A 24259-nucleotide genomic window follows, 5' to 3' on the forward strand; every position below is an offset into this window, starting at 1 on the left:
AGGTCAAGGACTGTTTTTTCCTACTTTGTCTCTCACGCATTTAGCACGCCGCATGGCATACAGTAGGCACTTCGTGAATGCTATAACTGACTGACCTCAGAAACCAGAATATTAGAGCTGGGTCCCTTAGGAACATTCAAGAGTTGGGAATCTGAGGCCTTGAGGACACATGTGGCCCTCTGGGTTCTTAAGTACAGCCCTTTGACTGAATCCAAACTTCAAAGTTGGAGGTTCCCCATTCCTGTATCTAGTCTAAGACCCCTTATTGTTATTATAGATAGTCAAAACTAAAGTTAAGAAAGGTTTGAAACCTAGGTCTTCCTTAATATAGCTGACATTTCTGGAAGGGGAATACATTGCCTAAAAATGAGTCAGAAGACTCAGGAAGCCAGGAACCCAAAAAAATCCCTTCACCTCTCACTTCTCTGGGACCTAGTTTCTGTAACTTTAAGATAAGGGTGTTGAGACAAAGGTTTCTTTCACTCTAAAATTTCTGTATGTGTAAGAGTATTCATAATAGGGTTTGCAAGTCTTTTTTTGTTCTGAGAATTTGTAAGTACTTTCTCCAAGTTATGCCATTAATGCTCAGAAGGGAAGGCAATATGGCCTTGGTGTGAGGGCTGGGATGAGGCTTGCTATACTCTTTACTTGCTATGTAATCGTGGGCTAATCGCTTCCCTTCTTTGGGCTCAGTTTTCCCATCTGTAAAATGGGCACAATATTTGCACAGCTTCGCTCATAGGGTTGTTGTGAGGTTGGTAAAATGGAAAGTGCTAAGAAGTGTAAGCTGACAATAGTGGAAAAGAATGTATACTACCAACCCAGTTCCATAGATAGAATGCTATAGACATTTAGATGCCAAGAAAAACCTAAGGGGATCATTTTTATCCTGTATCACTGGGAAAGAAGGACCACAAAACCAAGCTTACCTGCCTGCCTTTCCCCTCCAGTCACTGATAAGGGGTGTGAAGATTCACAAGAGAAACTCTAATGAGGAAGTCATCTACCAACGTCTCTGCACCAGGTACTGAATAGGCTCCCTACCAGCCTTTGGAACTTTTAACGAGTGGTTGGCAAGGTTTTAATGGACACTGTACAGGAAAATCTTTGTGGTGTTTGCTATGGCTGAGGACTTAGGATGCAATAAAACATGGTCGGCTAACCAAATGGTGGCCTGGTGTGCTTTCCTTGGGGGAAAAGTAAATAAATAAAAATTCAACTGAGCTTCTAGCAACCAGTATCTGTGGGATGTTTGTGTTTCTGTGTGGGTGTGGGTGTGGGTATGGCTGGAGGGAGTGTTGTTAGAAAGGTCTTAGCCTATCCCTTTCTCTAGTTCTCTTCCCATCACCCCTCCTTCCCAGGCAAGTCATAAGAGTTTTTTCCTTCCCTCCTGCCTTCTCTCCTTTCCTCCTTCACTCCTTCCCTTCTTCCCTCCTCCTTCCCTTTCTTCTTTTTTTCCTCCTTCTCTCCCTCCTTCCCTTTCTTCTTTTCTCTCTCCTTCCTTTCCTCTTTCCCTCCTTTCTTCCTTTCTGATGCTGGACACTCCCAGACTAATATTCCAACAGAATTCGGTGGCTCATCGTCTGTGTCATGTTCAGCCAGTTACCTTGCTTTATTTTGCTCTTCCAGTTAGAATAGAGCTGATCCACCTGCGAACAGCTAATTCTTCCACCCACACAGAACCCAATAATTCTGTGACCTTTGTCAGTGGTCTGCAGAGCTGATGCGATGGAACATTCCATTGAATCACAGGCTCATCCTTACATGACAGACCCATAGGCCCAGGGCTGAGAGCCTTCTGACTTCAGAGTTCTTCTAGTGCTTATGCTTGGCCAGTATGGTAGAATGGTATAATGCTAATTGATAATAATTGATGGCATAATGAGGTACCACAGGAAGACTAGAATGGAGGTTCTGCAATATACTGTACATGTACAATTATTTTTAAAATAAAAGTAACTGTCAATCATACAGTGCTTTATGGGCAGCTAGGTGGTGCCACAGTGCATAGAGTACCAGGCTTGGAGTCAGAAAGACTCATCTTCATGAGTTCAAGTCAGGCCTCAGACACTTACTAGCTATGTGACCCTGGGCAAGTCACTTAACCCTGTTTGCCTCAGTTTCCCCATCTGTAAAATGAGCTGGAGAAAGACATGGCCAACTACTCCAATATCTTTGTCAAGAAAACCCCCAAAATGGGGTCAGAAAGAGTCTGACATGACTGAAATGACTGAACCAAATGAACAAATACAGTGCTTTATACCAATAGTGTCCAAGTTAAATAAAAACAAAGGGTCATTAACTTATGTGTAAGAATCCCTGGTGCATATTGACTTAGCTTTAAAATGTAATAGCATCTGTTTCAATGTATTTTTATTTGTTTTGTTAAATATTTCTCAATTATGTTTTAATTTGGCTTGGCCGCGTGTAAGCGTGTTGTGGGCCATGTATTTGACACTTCTCACTCTGGTGTACAAAATACTTCATATCTCTATTATCTCCTTTGATCCTCATAGCTTTCCAGTGACACGTGTTAGTACTGACGTCTGGTAATTTGTGAAGCCATCAGTGTGGATCTTCCCTCCAACAGAGCATATGATAACCCAACCACACCTTCTCACTCTTTGAGACTTTTGTCCAGGTACTCTTATGGATCACTATTGATTTCATCCAGAATGCTGAAGTCTGTCCTCTAGATCTCATGACCTGGTATAGACACCAATAGAGTACATGGGCTGTCCACATGACCAGCCCACTCCCTTTCCCAGTGGTACATTTTTCTGATGGTAGTTTTTCCACCTCTTTTCCTGCATAATTCTTCATTGAAAATATGCCACAGCTATCCACGCAAACCATTTGTCTATCCAGTGTTTGTTAAGTGACCTGAAAACTTTAATTCTTTGAAGGATATGGTATTTTGGCATATATATGTATATACACATGCACATTCACATAACACGTACACATATATGTGCACATATATCTCTTTCTGTTATCTATGGATCTATACACCTATTCATTGATTGATCTACACATCAAAACCCAATGACTCATGCAAGAAAACCATGAAGTTGAAGAATGCCCACTGTCTAGACTCAAGTAATGAATGGCAGCCCACGGAACTGGCCTATTGATACATATATTTTAGACAGTTATTAGAGATGGTCCAAGACCTGAACCCACAACTGAATTGGAAGAAGAGAAAGGCTAGATTGTCTCAGGGAAATTATGCAGGGCCCGTAACAAACTTGAGTTTCTTCCTGAAACAAAGACCCATCTTTGGGTCAGTATTTTGGGCCAGTAGTCTTCCAGTTATACTATTTGGATGAGAAGTACAGACATTATTATCTCCTTCTTTTAGACAAGGAAGTTGACATCCAGAGAGGCTAAATAAATTATATGAGTAAAAAGCACCATACCAGAGACTGGATTAGATAATGAGGTGGCGCAATGGATAGCACACTAATCCTGGAATCAGAAAGACCTGAATTCACATCCAGCCTCAGATACTTACTAGTGATCTTGGGAAAGTTATTTAATGACTCTTGGCCTCAGTTTACTCACCTTTAAAATGGGGATAATAATAGCCCCTAACTCCCAGGATTGTAGTCAAGATAAAATATTTGCAAAGTGTTTTGCAAACCTTAAAATGCTGTAGAAATGCTAGCTATTATTATTATTATTATTACTAGGCCCTCTGATTCCAAATGCAGTGCTCCTTCAATGGCAATACCAGAAGCATTATTAAACACCAGCTATGTGCTACGTACTCTGTTTTTGTGACAGTTTGCAGTTTATAATGAAAGGGGTTTCCTAAAAATATGCCTTTGAAGTGAGATTGAACAAGTACAATGATCCCCAACTTCTAGTGGAGAAAAATGAGGCTTAGACAGGGGAAATACCTAGCTCAAGATCAAAGGGAGGGTTTTAAACCCAAGCCTTCCTGATCCAAATCAGGTTAGTTGGTAGCAAAGCAAAAACTCGAATTCAATACTTCCCCCCCCCACAATTGATAACATGAATTATATATCTTTTTAAATTTGTGAAGTGCTTTACTGACATCATCTTATTTGATCTTCACAATAATCATGTAAGGTAGGAAGGAAGGGTGGAAGGCAGGCAGGCAGGAAGGATGGAAGGATGGAAGGAATGGAGGAAGGGAGTGGGGAAGGAGGGAGGGAGGGAGGAAGGAAGGAAGGATGGAAGGATGGAAATGAGCATTCATTAAATGCCTAAATCACTGATTGGGCATTGCCTCAGTCAAACTGAGACCTGCTAAGGACCTTAGCTTAAAAAGGCCGATGTCTCCCACTGCACCTAGGGCCATCTCCAGTGTCCTGATCTATATCTTGTCACTGGACCCAGATGGCTGTGGAGGAGAGAGTGAGGCTGGTGACTTTGCACAGCCCTGCCTCCCTTAAACCCAATTCACTTGCATGTCCCGGCATCCCCTCCACGATGGCGGTCCTCTGTAAGAGCAAAGGACAAACGACATCAGTCAACACAACCGTGTGTCAGGCACTGTGCCAAGAACTTTACAAATATTATCTCATTTTATCCTCACAACAGCTGTAGGAGGTGAATGCTATCACTTCCCCCATTTTACAGTTAAGGAAACTGAGGCAGACAAAGGTGAAGTGACTTGCCCGAGGTCACACAGCTAGTACGTGTGCGAGGCTAGATTTGAATTCAGGTCTTCTGGACTCCAGACCCAGTGCTCCATCCATTGACTGACTGACTGGGTGCCATTACTAAGATAAAGACACTGAGTCTATATTATTTCAGACAGAGATACAATAGGGTGGCTAGTGGCACAGGATAGCCACGATGGAGCTCTAGGCTTGGAGTCAAGAAGACTCCTCTTCCTGAGTTCAAATCCTGCCTCAGACACTTACTAGTTGTGTGACCCAAGTTACTTCACCCTATTTGCCTCAGTTTCATCATCTGTAGAGAGAGCTGGAGAAGGCGAATGCAAACCGTTGTAGTATCTTTGCCAAGAAAGCCCCAAATGAGGTCAGGAAGAGTAGGACACGACTGAAATGACCCAACAACCAAAGATACGACAAATCCATATTATTACAGATAGAGAAACTGAGGCTCGGAAAGTTTCAATGACTTGCCCAAGGTCACCTAGCTGCTAAATGCCTGGGGTGGAATTCAAACCCAAGCCTTCCTAATTGAAATCAGCTACATACACCATGTTGCCTCTTAGTTCTCTTATAGGCCAAAATGTCTTTTGTTCTCTTTGAACCTAATCAACTGAGTCCTAAAACCAGGAATAAATGAACTTCTTTCTCGGTTCTTTCTTTCCTGGGAACAGAACTGGTTTTTTCCATAAGCTGATGGGTGTGCTGAGGCCAGTAATGGAGAATGGAGGTAGTATGTTTTTATTTGCACTTGGAGAATGTGTAAGATTGGCAGCCTCTCCAGTGTCCCTTGCTCCCAACACCCAGTGTAAACACATAATCTGCTCTATGGATTAGCCTTTCCAGAACACAGACTAGAAAAGAAACGGGTTGGGGGTTGGGGGATGGTGAAATCCTTCTCTGTTCCTCCTATCCACAGTGGGGAAGCTCCTTTTGTGCCCTGACCCCTTGAAGAAAGAAATCCTTGGGTGTTTGTCTGATTGCCTAGCATCACCCTCCCTTTGTGCTCTGACACATACCATTTGCCAGTGGGCACGGTGTGATTAATTGGGCACCAGGCACATCTAAGTGCATGAAGTTCAAGGCTGGCCTGCCTTCAAGGCTCATTATCAGCTCTAATTGCTGGTTAGAATTTCACAAATCTTCTGCCCTATGCAGGTGGATGACAATATGGAAAGGTCACACCTAAAGGCTTATTAACTCTGTGGTGTGAAAGGTAAGGCCATCTGGTCACCATTTGACAATTTAAGTGGTAATTACACCATTTGGCCTGTGAATTGCTGTGAGCTGCTGTTTTGAACTGTGGCAGCCCTAAATTTAAAAAAAAAAAATAGTGCCAAACAGGCAAGTGTTTGAAACTTGTTTCTGGAACTCAGATACTAGCATCTGTTTCTTTCTTTTTCTTTCTTTCTTTCTTTCTTTCTTTCTTTCTTTCTTTCTTTCTTTCTTTCTTTCTTTCTTTCTTTCTTTCTTTCTTTCTTTCTTTCTTTCTTTCTTTCTTTCTTTCTTTCTTTCTTCCTTCCTCCTTCCTTCCTTCCTTCCTTCCTTCCTTCCTTCCTTCCTTCCTTCCTTCCTTCCTTCCTTCCTTCCTTCCTTCCTTCCTTCCTTCCTTCCTTCCTCTCTCTCTTTCTCTCTCTTTCTCTCTTTCTTTCTCTCTCTTTCTTTCTTTCTTTCTTTCTTTCTTTCTTTTTCTTTCTTTCTTTCTTTCTTTCTCTCTCTCTCTCTCTCTCTCCTCTCTCTTCTCTCTCTCTTTCTTTCTTTCTTTCTTTCTTTCCTCCTTCCTTCCTTCCTTCCTTCCTTCCTTCCTTCCTTCCTTCCTTCCTTCCTTCCTTCCTTCCTTCCTTCCTCCCTCCCTCCCTCCCTCTCTCTCTCTCTCTCTCTCTCTCTCTCTCTCTCTCTCTCTCTCTCTCTCTCTTTCTTTCTTTCTTCCTTGTTTATAAATGAATTGTACATCCCTTTATTATGATTATAAAGGTGACTGGAAGCCTGATACAATGCAAACCAGAGAACTGAAAAGTTAGGACACCTGGTTCCTACTTCTGGTTGTCACTAATTTGCTGTGTGACCATGGGTAAGTAATTTCATTTCTCAAGGCCTGAGGTTTCCGTAAAATGAGAAGATTGGAGTAGATCATGTCTGAGATCCCTTTCAGCTTGGATATCTTATATTCTAAGGGCTTTCCCAACTCTGACATTCTATGTCCTTTATTTATTCTATATTCTAAAGCATATATATAATATTTATTTATTTTATATTCTGTATATATTAATTCTATATTCTATGCCTTTCCAGATCTGACTGCCTACTTTCCTAGCTAGGACACTCTGTTCTAAGGTTTTTCCCATCTCTGAGTCTACATTCTATGACCTGCATAAAGATGCCACAGCCACCAATAGCCATAACCAATAACACCTGCTCAGTGAACTCCGGGAACCCAAGGAAGGAATGGAGGCAACTCGGTAAGAAATTCCATCGGTGCAATATGGAAGTGTTTAAGGCCAGCCAGCACCAGTCAGGGTAGCAGAGATCTGAACCTTTAAATTACCGCCATTCCCTGCCTGAGGGAAAAGTAAATAAACAATTCACAGCTGCATCACCTAAACACAGAAACACAGCTATCTCTTTGGGGCTGTGATTGCTGAACAAGTAATTAAGTGGGAAATGTGAGCCCTCAATGTCAGTGTGACATGATAAAGGTCTCAGGCTGTAAATTAACTGAACCCCAGAGAGACCCTGGGATTAACCCTTGCAGCCAGGAGAGGTGAGAGCAGTCTTATCAGCCCAAAGTGTCAGCTTCGTGGAAATGGGATGCAATATAGGCCGTGGAGCCAGCACTGTGAACTCACCCAGGCTGTTTTTATCTGATTATTTCAAAGCTCTGGAATTTGGATGACTTCCCTGTGGAGTCCTCACAAAGGCTCAAGGGAAAGGTAGACTGAGTAAGGCCTGGAGAGTGAAATTCCTTGGGCTTACTACTTCTCTCAAGGAACCAATTAAACACCCCGTTTTGTTGTTTCTAGAAAATGATGGTGTCCAATAATATACTGGGGGCTGTGTTTCTAAATGGAAAACAAGACAAAACAAAACACTTCAAGGCTGGGTTAGGAGCACATGTGTAATGAGATAATAGGGCAAAGAAATCTGGATGGAAGTTAGCTGATTTGACGTCCAGTTTTGCTTTGGCTGGTTATAGCTGTGTGACTTTGGTCAAGTCACGTGACTTTTCTGAGCCTCAGTTTCACCATTTGTGAAAAAGGGATTATAGAAATGACAGGTCACATGTAAACAGGGCTCTTATCAAACATCTTGCATGCATTTTCTTGTTGGAGAAGCAGTGTGGTGTAATGGTAGGAGCAATATGTTTGGAGTCAAAGGGCCTTGCACTGAACCCTATTATCTATGAGACGACCTTGAACAAGTCAGTTCCCAGGTTCCTCATCAGTAAAATAAGATAATATTTGGATAATATTATTTCTACGGTCCATATTGTACAATAGAAAGAGCATTAGCTCCAGAGTTAGATTCCAATCTCACCTCTCATGCTTGGTACCTTAGGCACCTCACCTAACTTACCTGGGCCTCAGTCTCCTCATCTATCCAATGAAAAGGTCAGACTAGATGACTTCTGAGTTAGGCCCCTTGTAGCTCTAAATCTCTGAGCCCTTGATCATTCCAAGAACCCTATTATGTACACTGTGAAAGTACTATCACCCCCATTTTAGAGATGAGGTAACAGCTTTGAGAAGGGATTTCCTCAGAGAAGTAAACTCACATAACACTTGACCTACCTCCCAGGGCTATTGTGAGTGTCAGGTAAGAGTGCATAAGTAAGTGTTCTATCTCAGCAGAGTGCTATTTAAATGGAAATCATCACTATTACTATTGTTAATATCATCATCACAGTATGACTTAGAGAAGAGTGGTAGCTTCTTCCCTGCTTGGATAGATAGACTTCTCAGTAGGAGAGAGGGATTCAGGATAGAAAACATCAGCCCCATATGGCAAATGAAGGAACAGACTGGGAGATGCTTTCATGAGAATAACTGGAAAGTAGGTGGAGACTAGACCCACTATGAGAGGTAGCATAGTGATAGAGAAAGATTTAGGATTTAGGAGGGAGACTTTTGGTCCGTTCTTGTTGCTAATTTACCATGTTAACTTGGGGCAAATTGCCTTGCCCTTATGGGACTCAGTTTTACTGCTCCATGAAATAAGAAGGTTGGATTAGATCACAAGAATTGTTACCCTGGAATATACAGACTCCCAAGGAAACCTTGTATAGATTTTAGGGGGTTTGTGAATTTGGGTGGGAAAAAAATCATCTTAGTTTTCATTAACTTTTAACTGAATTCAGTTATGAATACAGGAAACACACCACCAAACTATTAGGCTTGCCCAAACTACCAAAGGGGACCACTACATGAAAAAGCTTAGGAACTCCTGGACACTGTACTCTCTAAGGACCTTCTCTCTAACATTCTGCACTCTGAGATCCCTTTTTGCTCTGGTATTATCTTATGAAGGTACTTTCTTATTCTAAAGTTCTGTGGATTTCCAAGGCTGTTTCATGGAATCTTGGAATCATGGAATCTTTAAAGGGATCTTGGTGAGTGTTACATGTAGGGTGACTTGACCTTTGCACAGATTGGAACACTTTCTGGCCCAAGAGGGTGTATATGAATGGTGGGGACATGAGGTGCTTGTGGAGGGAGTTGAATTCAGCACAAGAAACATCACCTTGACTGACTGGAAGCATCATTTTGAATCTGTGCTCTGGAGAACCAGTTTCTCCTTGGCTTATCTGCCCTCTCTCTCAGAAGCATGCTGATTCCTTCTTTTATCGGAAGCTGTTTGGGCATTTGCTGTTTTTTCTCTAAAGGGTTGGGAGAGCAAATCTTCATGGTAATACCTAGTGAAACCAGCAGGATGGGAGAGAAGGCTTGGAGCAGTTGCTTCTCTGGAGGGACAAATGGTGAGCTTTATGAGGTCCTAGGACATCACACCCTGGCTCTCCATTCTCCCCTCTCCCCTGGCCGCTAGTTGCCTGCTAATTAGTTTGGTTTTTAACTCCTGAGGCTTTGCTTCTCTTGGGATTTTGCAGGGAGTTTATTTGGAAATAACTGGAGGAATACATGAATGAATTGTCTTTTTCATGATAAATCCTGAAAAAAGCCTTATTGTCTCCCTGTGGCCAGGGTTCTTAACTTGAGGTCTGTGACCTTAAAAAAACACACACACAGAGATATATAGATATATTTACATACATACCTATATATCTGCATGTATGTATTTAAAATTATACTTTAATATAAATGACTTTCTTTGTAGTCCTAGTTATTTTATGCATTTAGAAATATTACTCCAAGAAGGGTTCCATAGACTTCAGCAGACTGCCAAAGAGGTCCATGACAGATAAAAGGTTAAGAGCTGCCTGATGGGGACATCATAACGTTGGCATCTCCCCAGGCTTCAAAGGGGAAGGCTGCAAATAGCCACAGCTAAAATTAGGTGGAAAATAATTCCAGATATGAAGAGGGACCTTATTGATTAAATTGCCAACACTGGAAATAGAAGAGCCTCTTCAAAGCTTGCAAGAAGTAATCACAAGATTTCGGAATTTAGAGGTCACTCGGAGGTAACGTAGCACAATTCTCTCATTTTATTAATGAGAAAATTGAACCCCAGAGAGGAAAGGTAAGCTAAGATCACATAGGGAATCACTGGCTGAGCCAGGGCTTCATGCCCAGGTTTCCTGATGCCCAGTCAGGGCTCATTCTGCTCTGTCTCGTTCTCCCCCTCCCGGTGGGAGCAAAGTATTAAGCTCCTGATGGAAAATTCTGGGCATGATGGAACTGGGCATGGGAAGGGGAAAGTTGGATTTTGGACCTCAATTGGTATGCCTAGCCTAGTGTCCAACTGCCCACTCTCAGAGAGAGGCAGGCCCAAAGCATCCAAGATCTAGAGCCCGTTTGCAAAGAATGAGCAAGAGTTTCCACAATTTTCCATTTAACGGAAGAATTTAAACAAACTTACAGTCTTTACTTAACTGAATTCTCTTGGAATTGAAGTAAATTTCCTCTTGCAGAAGAGGCAAAAAAAAAGTAACAGTTTTGCAAAATCCTCATCTGGACTCTTCATCTCTTTGTGGACTGTGATTAAGCCACCTTGTCACTAAACAAACCGAATTCCCTCCATAACCCCTACTTCCCATTCTTGGAGCATGTTTTCCTAGAAGCTTTCTGTTTCCAGTCCAGCACTATTGATCCTCCACTGAGATATTATGCTGTGTGGAGCACACAGACAGCTTTTCATCCTCGGGGTAGGTACTTGTCATTTTTGTAAGACTGCTGATCAAGATATTGAAGAACAATATCGTACACATTTTGGGGAGATCTCCATCTCCGCAATTTGCCCTGGCCTTGAGGGTAGATTGTAGGTAAGGTGTGCCAGCAAAGCACTGGACTCGACACGAGTTCACTGCTTGCCAACTGCACAAATTCCTTTTAAGAACGATTTTTTAAAAATTAAAAGTAAAATTTTAATTTAAAATGACAATATTAAACAGAATAGTGACTTGTCTCAAGACCATTTCTACCTGAGCCCCACTAGAATAAATAAGAATAACAAGAAAACCACAACACTAACAATGAGAGCATCAGAAACTCGATTTTTCATGAACAGACAAATGATAAATCCACATCCTGAAAATACAGACTTCAAAATATCCTCGAGAACTCAACCAATAAATGGTAATAGAATGATCATAGCATGGCCACAGATCAAATGATTATTCATAATTGCCTGGACATAACATTGATTTATAAAAAAAGAAATAATATTTTTAGTAGATGTCATTATACCACATTATAGCCTTTAAGCTACATGGAATGAGTTGGATTTGGAGTCAGGATGATGTGTGTTCAAATTCTATCTCAGATTCGTCCTAACTGTGTGATCCTGGGCAAGTCATTTAACCAGAGCCTCAGCATCCTCATCTGTAAAATGGAGCGTATAACAGCATCTACCTCCTAGGGATGTGAGGATCAAAGGAAATAAAACATGTAGAGTGTTTTGCAAACCTTAAAACTCTAGATAAATGTTGGCTATTATTATGCCATAATCATCCTCATTTTGCCTTATTTTCCCACTGGCAATATTTGGACTTCATTTATTCATTCTATCTATTTATTCACCATCATTAATTTCTTTAAAATTATTTATCTTTTTATTCATTCATTTGCTTCTTTGTACATTCATTCACTTGCTTATTTATTTATTCAACCATTTATTTATTTATTCATCTGTCTATCCATCCATCCATTCATTAATCTGTCTACTTATTTATTCACCTCCCTTCCATCTTTCCTTCCTTCCTTCCTTCCTTCCTTCCTTCCTTCCTTCCTTCCTTCCTTCCTTCCTTTCTTTCTTTCTTTCTTTCTTTCTTTCTTTCTTTCTTTCTTTCTTTCTTTCTTTCTTTCTTTCTTTCTTTCTTTTCTTCCTTCCTTCTTTCTTTCTTCCTTCTTTTTCTTTCTTTCTTTCTTCTTTCTTTCTCTTTCTTTCTTTCTTTCTTTCTTTCTTTTTCCTTCCTTCCTTCCTTCCTTCCTTCCTTCCTTCCTTCCTTCCTTCCTTCCTTCCTTCCTTCTTTCTTTCTTTCTTTCTTCTTCTTTCTTTCTTTCTTTCTTTCTTTCTTTCTTTCTTCTTTCTTTCTTTCTTCTTTCTTTTCTCCTTCCTTTCCTTCCTTCCTTTCTTTCTTTCTTTCTTCTTCTTCTTTCTTTTTCTTTCTTTCTTCTTTCTTCCTTCCTTCCTTCCTTCCTTCCTTCCTTCCTTCCTTCCTTCCTTCCTTCTCTTTCTTTTTCTTTCTTTCTTTCTTTCTTTCTTTCTTTCTTCCTTTCTTTCTCTTCCTTCCTTCCTTCCTTCCTTCCTTCCTTCCTTCCTTCCTTCCTTCCTTCTTTCTTTCTTTCTCTTTTCTTTCTTTCTTTCTTCCTTTCTTCCTTTCTTTTTCTTCCTTCCTTCCTTCCTTCCTTCCTTCCTTCCTTCCTTCCTCTTCTCTCTCTCTTTCCCTTTCTTCTTTCTTTCTTTCTTTCTTCTTTCTTTCTTTCTTTCTTTCTTTCTCTCTTCCCTCTTTCTTTCTTTCTTTCTTTCTTCCTTCCTTTCTTCTTTCTTTCTTCTTTCTTTCTTTCTTTCTTTCTTTCTTTCTTTCTTTCTTTCTTTCTTTCTTTCTTTCTTTCTTTCTTTCCTTGAAAGTCCCTGCCCAGAGGCAGATTTATGGCTTATGATCTTAGCTAGATGCCTGTAGATTAGAGGGTAAAAAGTGACTCACCTACAGTCACATAACTTGTCTGTGTCAGAGGACTTGAAATCAGGCCATTTTGACCCTGAGATCAGCCCTCTCGCCATCCACTGCTACATGTTCCCTTCTTTATTCCAGATTTCCCCATTATTATTTATCCTTCCAGGCTCGCAGCTTCTTTGTGAGTATCGTCTTTGATGCCTTATACTCACCCCACATATCCAGGTCTTGTTTCTATCTTCATAAAATCTCTGCTACGGGTCCCCTTCTGTCCAATTCCACAGCCACTACTGTGCTGTAAACCCCATCACCACCCTCACGGAATATTGTAATTGCTTTCTAACTGGTGACCTCGGCTCAAATCTCTCCCCACTGCAATCCATCCTCTAGGTAGTACAATTGATGAAGCGCTGGGCCTAGAGTCAGGAAGACCTGAGTTCGCATCTGGCCTCAGATACTTACTAGCTGTGTAACCCTATTTACCTCAGTTTCCTCATCTGTAAAATGGGGCTAATAATAGTACCTCCCTCCCAGGATTGTTTAGAGATAACATGTGTGAACTGCTTTGCAAACATTAAAGCATTAGATAAATGATATTATTACTGTTGTTGCTACTTCTTACTAAGCAGCCTTTGTGAACTTGAACCAGACAAGTCTCCGGATAACGATCCCAAACCCAAAGTCTTTCCACCTGGCATTTCCTCCCACACTGTTTGCTTCAATTCAGTATCCTTTGAGCAGAAGTTACTGGCTCATGAAAGCTGATTGCTAAATTTTCAATGTGAGCAGTTATATCCTGGAAATTGGCAAACTCTACATACCAAGGAGTGATTTACTGTTTTATTGATTATCTAGATTTAATAAAGTGATGTAGATAAACCTTGAACATGTGTCTGTTGTATGTGTATTCAAAATATATATTCATCATATATATGTGTGTGTATGTACATATGTATATATGTGTGTGTGTGTGTGTGTGTGTGTGTATATAAATATATATCTGTGTGTATATATACATACCTGTCTCTCTCTCTCCCAGAGAGAAGATATATGTGTGTATACATGCATAACATACATATATAATATATACATATATACACACACATATATATACAATTTTATATATTGTTATATGTATTATTATTATATGTTAATATTGCACATGGATATGTATTAACAAATAAATCAGAATAGTGGCCTAATATGTTTTCAAAACAAAGAGAGTCCAAAGTCAGGGTGTTAACTTAGGAACCAATTAAGAAAATACATTCAGGGGCAGCTATATGGCACAGTGAATAGAGCTCTGGCCTTGGAGTCAGGAGGACCTGAGTTCAAATCCAGCCTCACTTAACACTTACTAGCTGTGTGATCCTGGGCAAGTCACTCAACCCCATTGCCTCAGCAAAAAAACAAAAACAAAAACATCCTCAAATCCTCTTTAAAAAGAAACTATCTGATAGCTTCAGGTTCCATGGGATACTTTTTTTTTTGCCACCTTATAGAATAACAATGTTTGTAACACTATATACTTTACCTAAAGATGCTTGGGTGTTTGATAAGAAGCTGTGGGGATATCAGAGCTTGTCGTGGGTTAGCGAGTAAGCCTTTTGGCCGGGCCCCTGGAATCTTCCTTGAGTGGCCACCTACTCTGCCTAATCCAATGGGCCTGGAAACAGCTGATGCTGTAGCCCATAGCTCTGCAGAGCAGAGGTTCTGGCTTCCAGGCTGTGGAAGTGACATGATCGCACTTGAAAGGGTCTGTTTACATCACTAGAGATAACCTGGTTCTATAAAAATAGCCAGGGCAGAGGGTCAGCAAAGCTGTCAGCAGGGGGATCGCTCACCTTCTGGCCCCTATTCCACTACTCGCTTGCTGTCCCATATGTAGGGCCCAGGGAGGGGACACCCTGGTTGATCTCAGAAATGACCCAGTGCTTAAGTCAACATGACCACAGCAGGGCCTGCCTTCCTAGTATCTCCTGGTCAAGCTTTATAGCTTGATTCTGTTCCAATGATATTTCCAGGTTAGCCCTTGCTAGGGTAATAAAAGGGACTTCAGGGGAAAAAAAACACAACAGCTGTCCTTTTTTTTTTTTTTAACAGTTCATGACAGATTCAGCGTCCATGGCGTGGAGTGTCATTGTCCGCTTCCAATCCTCTGACAGGGAGCCAGGAGCAGAGAGCACCTGGGCATAGCACAGGCTTCCCCAGGGGAGGGTTCCTGGCGACAGGAGCATGTTGTTGGGAAGGCTGCATTGGCTTGTTTCCATGTTACTGGCAGTCCATCCATCAGCCGATTGTGGGAATCTTTCACAAAGTGAAGCCCAGGCCAAGCTTTTCCCAGTCCTAGGGAGGCTGTTCACTTCCACAGGTTTCCTGGGTAAGGAAGAAGGTAATCCAGATGGTCAAGCTATGCACCCTCCATCAAAGGCAAGGCATAGGCTGTGGGTGGATTACAATAGGAAGAAGTTGCTTGGGTTTCCCTCCCTGATTCTAGAACAGAAAATGGCTTCTTATTGGTGGGCCTGTCCAAAGGCACACTGAGCTGGCTTTGTCACTTAGGGGGATGAAGGATGTAGGTGGAACAGTGACATGTTGGGGGATACCAGTGCTGATTCATGAAAAAATCTATTTTTCAAGAAGCCTACCACCTGGATCAAGGGTTCTTCACTTAGAGTCCATTGACCCTCAAAGGCTCCCTGGATAGATTTCAGGGGAGAGGGGTCTGTGAATACATATGGGAAATTTACATTTTTATTTTCACTAATCTTTAATTGAAATTTGGCATTTTCTTGGATTCTTTAAAAACATGATACTGAAAAAGGGTCCATAGGCTACCCTAGATTGTAAAAGGGGTCTATGACCAAAAAAAAAAGTAAAATGAAAAACCCTTGATCTAGATGATAAAATCCCAAAGGCATTAATTTTAATAAATTTAAGAAAAATTGACAGCATAGTGTATGAAAGGGTGCTGAACTAGGAGTCCGTAGACATGGTGCTGACCTTGATAAGCTTTGAATTAGGGGAAAAACCATTTAATCTTTGATCCCCACCTATAAAAATCTGGATAAAAATCATTGTACTTTCTTCTTCCCAGGGTTGTTCTGAGGAAAGCACTTTGTAAAGTGCCAGGCAAATGGAAATTATTATTAAGAAGGAATCAACATTATTTAGTATTCAATGAAGTTGTTGGGGGAACTATGAGATCTGAGTTCCAGACTTGACTCTGCTTCTGATCTTTATTTTCCTCAACCATTAAACGAAGGAGTTTCTATGGTGATCTCTTAGGTCCTTTTGGGAGCTAACATTCTATGATGTTTATGGATCCAGATTCTGTCCATCAATCATTCCCTCTGTCAATTTGAAGGCCATGTTTTGTAGGCATGGCAGGTTCTATGAGCAGGTGAAGTACATGATGTGATTGGATGGTTTCTGCTATCCATAATACTTGTCTCCTATTACTTGACAGCTTCATTCTTTATATACAAAAAAAATTCTAGCTTCATTCTTCATGGTCTTAAAGAGCTCTCTTCTAAAACGTTAAGTTTCTTAGAGAGAAAGAGGAAAGCATTCATTCCTTTATCAGATAACACCTTAACTATTAGCTAACACCTTTATTATTAGTTAAGACCTTAGCAGGGGTTAGTTAGCAGTCACAAGAGAAAAAGAAGTGGGGCACAGATTAGATGGGATATAGGTGATGACTAGGAAGGAAAAGTGTGTTTTTAGGTAAGAGGAAAGAAAAATATCCCCTTCTTCACAATTTTCCAGTGGGTCTGGAGGTTTATTGCTGCTGAGGAATGTCTTGGTGCATGTAAGGCTTTTTTCTTATAATTAGGCAGATTCCCATTGCTCCAGATGGAGTGATAGCCACTCCAGAAGGGCAGAATGAAACTCTTAAATATCCCTATTCAAAACCCCAAAACATCTGGTGGGGGGTGGTGGTGGTTTAAGCAGACCACCTTGTAGACTCTCCTGCTGTGATGCCCATTAAGAAGGGATGACCAATGTGTGCTTGGTCCCAAGGGAGATCAAAGATGGGATTGCTGTGTGTTCCTGCTTTTGGAGGCTGAGACTAAATCAGAAGTTCTCAATCTTTTGTTCTGTGCATCATGGGCCCCTTTGGCAAGTCTGGTGAAGCTTATGGACCCCTTCTTAGAAAAGTGTTGTATATGCATAAAAATAGAACTTACTGGATTACAAATTTCAAATTAATTCGAAACATAATTATCCAAAAAGTTTATAGACCTCAGGATAAGAACCCCTGGTAGATGATCAGACAATGAAATGAACAAAACCCCCAAACAACCAAAAAAAATTAAAAAAGCAATTGAGTCAAAGCACAGTTAATCCTGATGTTATGGTCCATTTAGCAATTGACCAGGGTTTCTACCAGCTGTGGTTCTGCTGCTAATGGTACGACCTTTGACAAGTCACTTTCACTCTCTGGGCCTCAGTTTCCTCAGTTGTAGAATGGAGGATGATGGTAGACTAGAGGGACTTTAAGGTCTCTTCTCCCCCTGACATTCTGTGGCTTTGTTCACATAGTTAATTTAGAGTTGTTTAAAAGATCGATTCATGGTTGGCCTGGTAATGTTATCAGCATATTTTTAGGAACCTTTGGATTACACTAAAGCTAGTGGATAGAAGATATACACATACACACATATAGGTGTATATATACATATATACACATATATATATATATACATACATATATATATATATATATGGAGAGAGAGAGAGGAGAGAGAGACAGAGACACACACACACACGCACAGAAAGAGAGAGAGAGAGAGAGAGAGAGAGAGAGAGAGAGAGAGAGAGAGAGAGATAAGGAGAGAGAGAGAGAGAGAGGAGGGAGAGGAGGGAGAGGAGGGAGAGGGGGAAGGAGAATTTTGGTTCAACATCAAAAAGAATTAACTTTGACATAGAGGTCTTTCTTTTTTTTTTTTTTCAAATCTTAGGTTTATAAGTCGATGAACATTTTAGCATTGTTGTTATTTGGTCCTTCAGTTGTGTCCTACTCTTTGTGACCCCATGCCCCATAATATGCCGGTATTGGGGTTTTCTTGGCAGGAATACTGGAGTGGTTCACCATTTTCTTCTCCAGTGGATTGAGGCAGAGGTTAAGTGACTTGCCCAGGGTTATACAGTTAGTGTGTGTCTGAGGATGGATTTGAAGTCAGAACTTCCTGACACCAGGCCCAACGCTCTATCCACTGAACCACCTAGCCTCCTCTGTACTTCGGCATCCTATGGCCAAATTTTTATTGGACTTAAGTGAGTTTCTGGAAGCTGGGGAGGCAGTTTTGCATAGTGGATAGAGAACTGGCTTTGGAGCTACAAAGACCATTGCCTCTGACATACACTGGCTGTGTGATGCCTTGTAAACCACTTACCCTACTATTTAGCGCTCTAGATGCCTCGCTAAGACAATAAATTGCAAGGAACTTCTGCCTTGTACTAGTAGAGGGACAGTCTTCATTGGGAATTCCCTTAACCAATGAAATGTCAAAGCCAGTCCCTACACTTAGCCCTTTGAAGCCCAAAGCATCTAAACAGATTAACTACACGTGTCCCAATTTATCATTACCCTTATTCACTCCTGTTGAAGTAGCCCTAGGTTTAAGAATTTCTAGGGACAGCTAGGTAGCACATTGGATAGTGGATTGGGCCTAGAGTCAGGAAGATCTGAGTTCAAATCCTGCCTCAGACACATATTAGCTGTGTGACCTTGGGCAAGTCACTTAACCCTATATGCCTCAGTTTCCTCATCTGTCAAATGAGTTGGAGAAGGAAATCTTTGCCAAGAAAACCCCAAATGGGGTCACAAAGAATTGGACATGCCTGAAATGATTCAATAACAACAAATCATGAAAACTTGTTCTAAAGAATCCAGAGCCAGATTTTTAGGACTTTTTTTGGATTTCAGAGCAGTTTGAAATACCTCAACAAGCCTCATTATCATGGAACATGCAGAGATGCTGATTGATGGGTTTTTCTCTCCACCATCTTCTTCCACCATCCCTCCATCCCTAGCCAACCATTCTGTTTTTAAAGATGACATTTTTATTACTTTGATGGACAAGGGAACGGGGAAGAATTTTATAGTTTATTTCACTTCTATTGGCTCTACCCACTCAAAGATCAAATCGTCCTGTTCTTAGTCATTGTTTTTAATCTGATGCCCTTGTACTGGTCTTGGGGAGAAATTTTCTGGAAAAAAAAGAAGAAATGTTTGCATTATGAGAGACATGGATATTCTTTTTCAAGGTGCTAAATTTGTGCTGAGCTGGTTCAAAATGCAACCACATCTGATTATGTCTGGTGTCTACTACTCAAAAAATGGCCTAAATTCCAGACAACCTCTTGGGTTTAGAAAGAAATGTCATTAATCCTGCATTTGAATTTAATATTTGAAACTGTATCCTAATCTCTCTCTTTTTTGTCTTCCACATGAATTAATTTTGGAAAAGTTGGACAGAAACAAGGTTTTTTTTTTCTCCAAGAGAACATTTTTAATAGAAAGGTATAAAATAAAATGAAGTTTGACCTTTATGTTTACAGTCTTTCACCTGGCCTGGAAAGGAAGTAGACTTTTCTAGAGACATCTCACTCTTACTCCTCCACCTCCACCTCTATTCCTTTCCCTTTGTAAAGAAAGGCATATTGTCCCAAAGGTGATAGAGCTGCTTGGATGCATATTAAATGTTAGTATTTTTTTTTAATTAACCGACAAACATTTTAATTGAGTGACTGTTTGAAAGTCAAAAATCACTGGAGTGAGATGATTTAATATTGCATGTAGCCTGAGGCAGCTCTGCCTAGATTTGTGTGTCATTGGCTTTATTCTGGAAGAGCTGAGCCTACCCACATAGAGTAAGTTATGCACACGCACACATATATGCACATAGGTTTGCCAGAATTCACACAAAGGTATATGGAGCTATCTCGAATTACATCAGCTTGGTGGGCAATTTTTTCAGGAATGCTGGGATACCCAACATTTCAAAAATATTTCAAACAATCTTTAGAATATAAGCTCCATATGAGTAGGAATTGTTTCACTCTTTCTATCTATATCTCTAGCATGGACACCCCTGAGGAAGAGACAAGAGGCACATGCCAGGTGTATCAAAACACCACCACCACTTCAACTACCAACTCATTCAAACATGGAGGGAGATGGCCTAGGATCTGAGCCCAAGAACCCCTAGGAAAGGCAATGTTGAAACCATTGGCCCTACTTCCAATCAACTTTCAGCAGCCATAATTGTAGGAATCAACTTTTCTTCAGATGGGGATTCCCATCTCCACCACCACCATCATCTCCAGCCAAGTGGCATTAGTCCATAGATGCTGTAGTTCCCCTTTTTTCTTAACTGACATAGCTATTGAAGACCTGAATAGTAAAGTTCTTGCCCCCAAGTCCTTGGCACTGTCAAATGGTTCAATGTCAAAGAAATGGATATTGTTTTACCAATGGTGAACTAACAATAAAGAAAATTTACTACTGTTGCTTTGCTCTTGTACCCTGATGACCATGGGCCCTTTCTATCTGCCTTGCGACAGAATCTTCCTGTGTTTGTTGTCTCTCTCAATTAGAATGTGAGGTCCTTGAAAGCAAGAGCTGCCTAGCTTTTTCATGTGGTCCAGTGCTTTGAACCTGATAGGCATTTAGTAAATGATTTTTCATTTTTTGTTGTTGTTCTGTCATTTTAGTTGTGTCTGACTCTTCGTGACCCCACTTGGAATTTTCTTGGCAAAGATACTGAAGTGGTTTGTTATGTCCTTCTCCAGCTCATTTTACAGATGAGGAAACTGAGGCAAACAGGGTTAAGTGACTTGCTCAGGGTCACATAGCTAGTCAGTGTCTGAGGCTTAATTTGAACTCAGGAAGATGATTCTTCCTGACTCCAGGCCTAGTGCTCTATCCACTAAGTCACCCGGCTACCCAATTCATTCATACCAGGTTGCTGAGTGACCTGGAGAATGGAAAATCCAGGAGTGTGTGGATTTCTGAGTCCTTGTTCCCCTGCTGGAGAAGGCACATGGTCCCTAATGGCCTGAGAAGTCTCTCAAAGATTGAAATGTTGAATTGTGTAATGGAAAGACCATTGGACTTAAGTCTAGCTGGGAAGCACAAAGTGAAAAGAATGGGTGATGTAGATTCCAAGGACCTGGGCTCAAATCTTGGTTCTAATCCTGTTGGGCTATGATGTTGGTAAGTTAGTACCCTTTTCATTTGTAAAATTAAAGGCATTAACTGATAATATCTAAGGCCCCTCCATGCTCTAGACTGTCCAGAATTATGGGATTTGAGAGGCAGTTTTTCTCAGGGAATATTGCCAAGAGACCTCCAACTCACGGGACCTCTGTTGGAAAGAGTGGGTGTATGAATGGAACTGAGTGCCAAAGCTGGTAGTGTGGAGACAGTCTGCTTGCTTGGAGACAAGAGTAGCCATTTCAGCTGAACAATAACTATCATGTTGTTGGCCAATAGTGGTTTCATGAAGATTGTAGTGGTTATGCAGAACTGAAGGGTATTTGTCTAAATGTGGTTTGGAGAGGAAAAAACAATCCCTGACCCTGAATTTGTTTGGTACATTGATATCCCCAGGATCAGGAGGCCAAAGTTTTCAGAGGAGGAAACAGTGCACTGTCCCAAATGTCAAAGTGACCTCTCCAGAACCTGGACCACTAGGAAACGGACCACCACTCTTGTGAGGTTCCCAGCAAAATGTCTTAATTCATAATTGATAACTCATTGAGTTTCTGTTTTTACTTTTTTATATTAGAGACTTTGAAATGGAATTTCACAGGGAGGCAGAGGCCAAAGCACAAATTTGTCACGCGTGGGCAAGGTGGGAGTTCTTTTGAAGATAAAATACTAATTGAGTTCAATTCCTCAAGCATTTTCTAAAATTGCTATTGTTAGAATTTATCTTTTATATCACTTTATTTTATATCTCCATCCCCTATCTAGTGAATTGTCTCTTATATTAAAGAATAAAATGAGATAGAAAAAAGAGGGGAAAGAAAAAGTACAACTTCCCAACACATCTACTGAGTTTTACTACATACGCAGAATTCCACACTCATGGTCCTCCACCTCTTTAAGGAAGGACTGGAAGGGAGCAGCTAGGTGGTGTAGTGGGTAGAACACCAGCCCTGGATTCAGGAGGCCCTGAGGTCAAATCCGGCCTCAGACACATAACACTTACTAGCTGTGTGACCCTGGGCAAGTCACTTAACCCCATTGCCTAGCCAAAAACATAGGAAGGAAAAAAAAGGAAAGGACTGGAAGCACATTTTCTTATCTCTGCACTGGGGTCAGACATCGGTCAATTTTGTTCAGTTTCATTTTATTTTGTCTTTTCCATTTACTTTGTTGTATATAATGTTTTCAACATCTTACTTTGTATCAGTGTAATATTCCAAGAATTTATTAAGAACTTACCATGTGCAGCGGGTTGAGGGATAAGTTATGTCACATTGATAAGATAAAATTCCTGCTGTCATGGAATTGAACAGTTTCATTTAAGAATCAGATAAAACAACAGATTGAGAAAATACAAAATGATACATGATAAGCTATTACGCAATACGTGCAAGTTGTTAAAGCTTACAACTACGCTAAGACTTTTGGGACATCCTGTAAATTGAGATTTGGAAAAAAGTACTATTTGAGATGGGGGTGACGGGGAGTCAATACCCACTTGGGATCTCAGGGGAAGCTTCATTAAGGAAATGGAAGATGCCTTGCTACCTGAGTGATCTGGAGGGAGCACTTGAGGTAGGAGGGATCCACAACTCTCATCTAGAAAAGAGCTCAGAGCGGTGATATGGTTTGCTTAAGCTAATGTAGCTAAGAAATACTTCTTAATTTCGAATTTTGATCACTGGACTGGACTGAACTTTTCCTTTATTTAGTAAACTTATTGAGATTTCAGATTATCTGTGGAAATAAGTTGGTCATAGGGGAGTGTTTGAAAAGAACAAGCTGATTTTAAAAATCTCTTCAATGTGCTTTGGAAACATGGAAGTATATACAGATGATTGAGGTGCTTATCATGTCATTGTTATGAAATCATGGAATCACAAGCTTAGGGTTGGAGAGAACCCCAGTTGTCAAACCACCAGTCTGCAGTATTGCCCACAATTGGTTGTCCAGCCACCGTTTGAAGCCCAATATACCATGGTGGATAGAGAGCTAGACATAGAATCAGGAAGACCTGAATCAAAATCCCACCTTGGATACTTACTAGCCATGTGACCATGGGCAGGACAGCTTCTCTAAGCTTCAGTTTCCTCATTGTTTTTGTTGGTGTTTGTCCTTCATTCTCGAAGAGGACCATGACATCAGGGAGGTGATGCCATGACTTGCAAGTGAAATGGATTTAAGTGAGGAAGGGCTGTGCAAAGTCACCAGCCTCACTTTCTCTGTCAGAGCCATCTGGGTCCAGTGGCAAGATATGGATCAGAAGGACTGGAGATGGTCCTCAGTTTCCTCACCTATAAATTACTTTTGCTCCATTGCCCAGATTTGATGAGCCCTAAGGCCCCTTTCAACTTTTAATTGATAATCCTAAGGTCTCTTGTGAAAGGGAACACATCACTTCCAGAGGCAGCACATTTCTCTTTAGGGTCTCTCATGATGAGGAAGTTTTTTTTTTCTTCCTTATATTGAATTAAAATCCACCGCCCAGTAACTTCCCTCCATTACTCCTGTTTCTGGTGTCTGGGGTAGTTTCTTAAAAGGATCGTATTAGACTGTGTTCTAGGTCACTGCATTTAATTGAAATAAACGAAACTTAGAGAATTCAGAAATGGAAGGGAGCCAGTTCAGAAGCATCAAATATAACACTTTCAAATATAGCCCCAACCAGACTAAAATTTCCAAAACAAATAGGAATATAATAGAATATGAGTAATGTGATTATGTTTTTTAAAGTCAATATATGGTCCCCTGCAGGGATAGCTGGTCCTCTTTTTTCTGTTTCAGTTGACACTGATCTAGTTCAACTCTTTCATTATACAGGTGGGTTGACCGAGGCCCATAGACGTTGCCCAGGGTCACCTAGGTAGTACGTAGAAGAGGCAAATTCAAGGTCAGGTCCTTTGTCTCCAACTCTCATGTTCTTTCCACTACACTGTGGTTCTTTCTCTGGAAAACAACTACAACAACGAAGCCAACTTTTAGGCTTTTCCATAATTCATGTCTGCCTCCAGTTGCTCCAGCTTTGTTAAGTTTTACTCACAAATATTTCTGCCAAATTTTGAAAGATCCCTGACTTATGCTTTCTTCTTGAGCAGAGAA

At 40.8% G+C, this 24259-nt stretch overlaps 1 long non-coding RNA gene across 2 annotated transcripts in view; it reads left to right on the forward strand.

Moving 5' to 3' along the window:
* The window catches only part of LOC110210481 (uncharacterized), a 47446-nt gene extending 26989 nt beyond the window's left edge, over positions 1–20457 (forward strand). The window contains exons 2-4 of one of the 2 annotated variants that reach the window (XR_002325108.2): positions 2517–2641; positions 6939–7105; positions 20029–20457. This is a non-coding gene — a long non-coding RNA (uncharacterized LOC110210481). The remainder of the gene's footprint in view (positions 1–2516; positions 2642–6938; positions 7106–20028) is intronic. The other variant, XR_002325109.2, reaches the window with a different exon arrangement.
* The last annotated feature ends 3802 nt before the right edge of the window (positions 20458–24259 follow it).

Source organism: Phascolarctos cinereus, unplaced genomic scaffold, assembly GCF_003287225.1.
Source record: "Phascolarctos cinereus isolate Bilbo 61053 unplaced genomic scaffold, phaCin_HiC Scaffold_2;HRSCAF=192, whole genome shotgun sequence".
NCBI lineage: Eukaryota > Metazoa > Chordata > Mammalia > Diprotodontia > Phascolarctidae > Phascolarctos > Phascolarctos cinereus.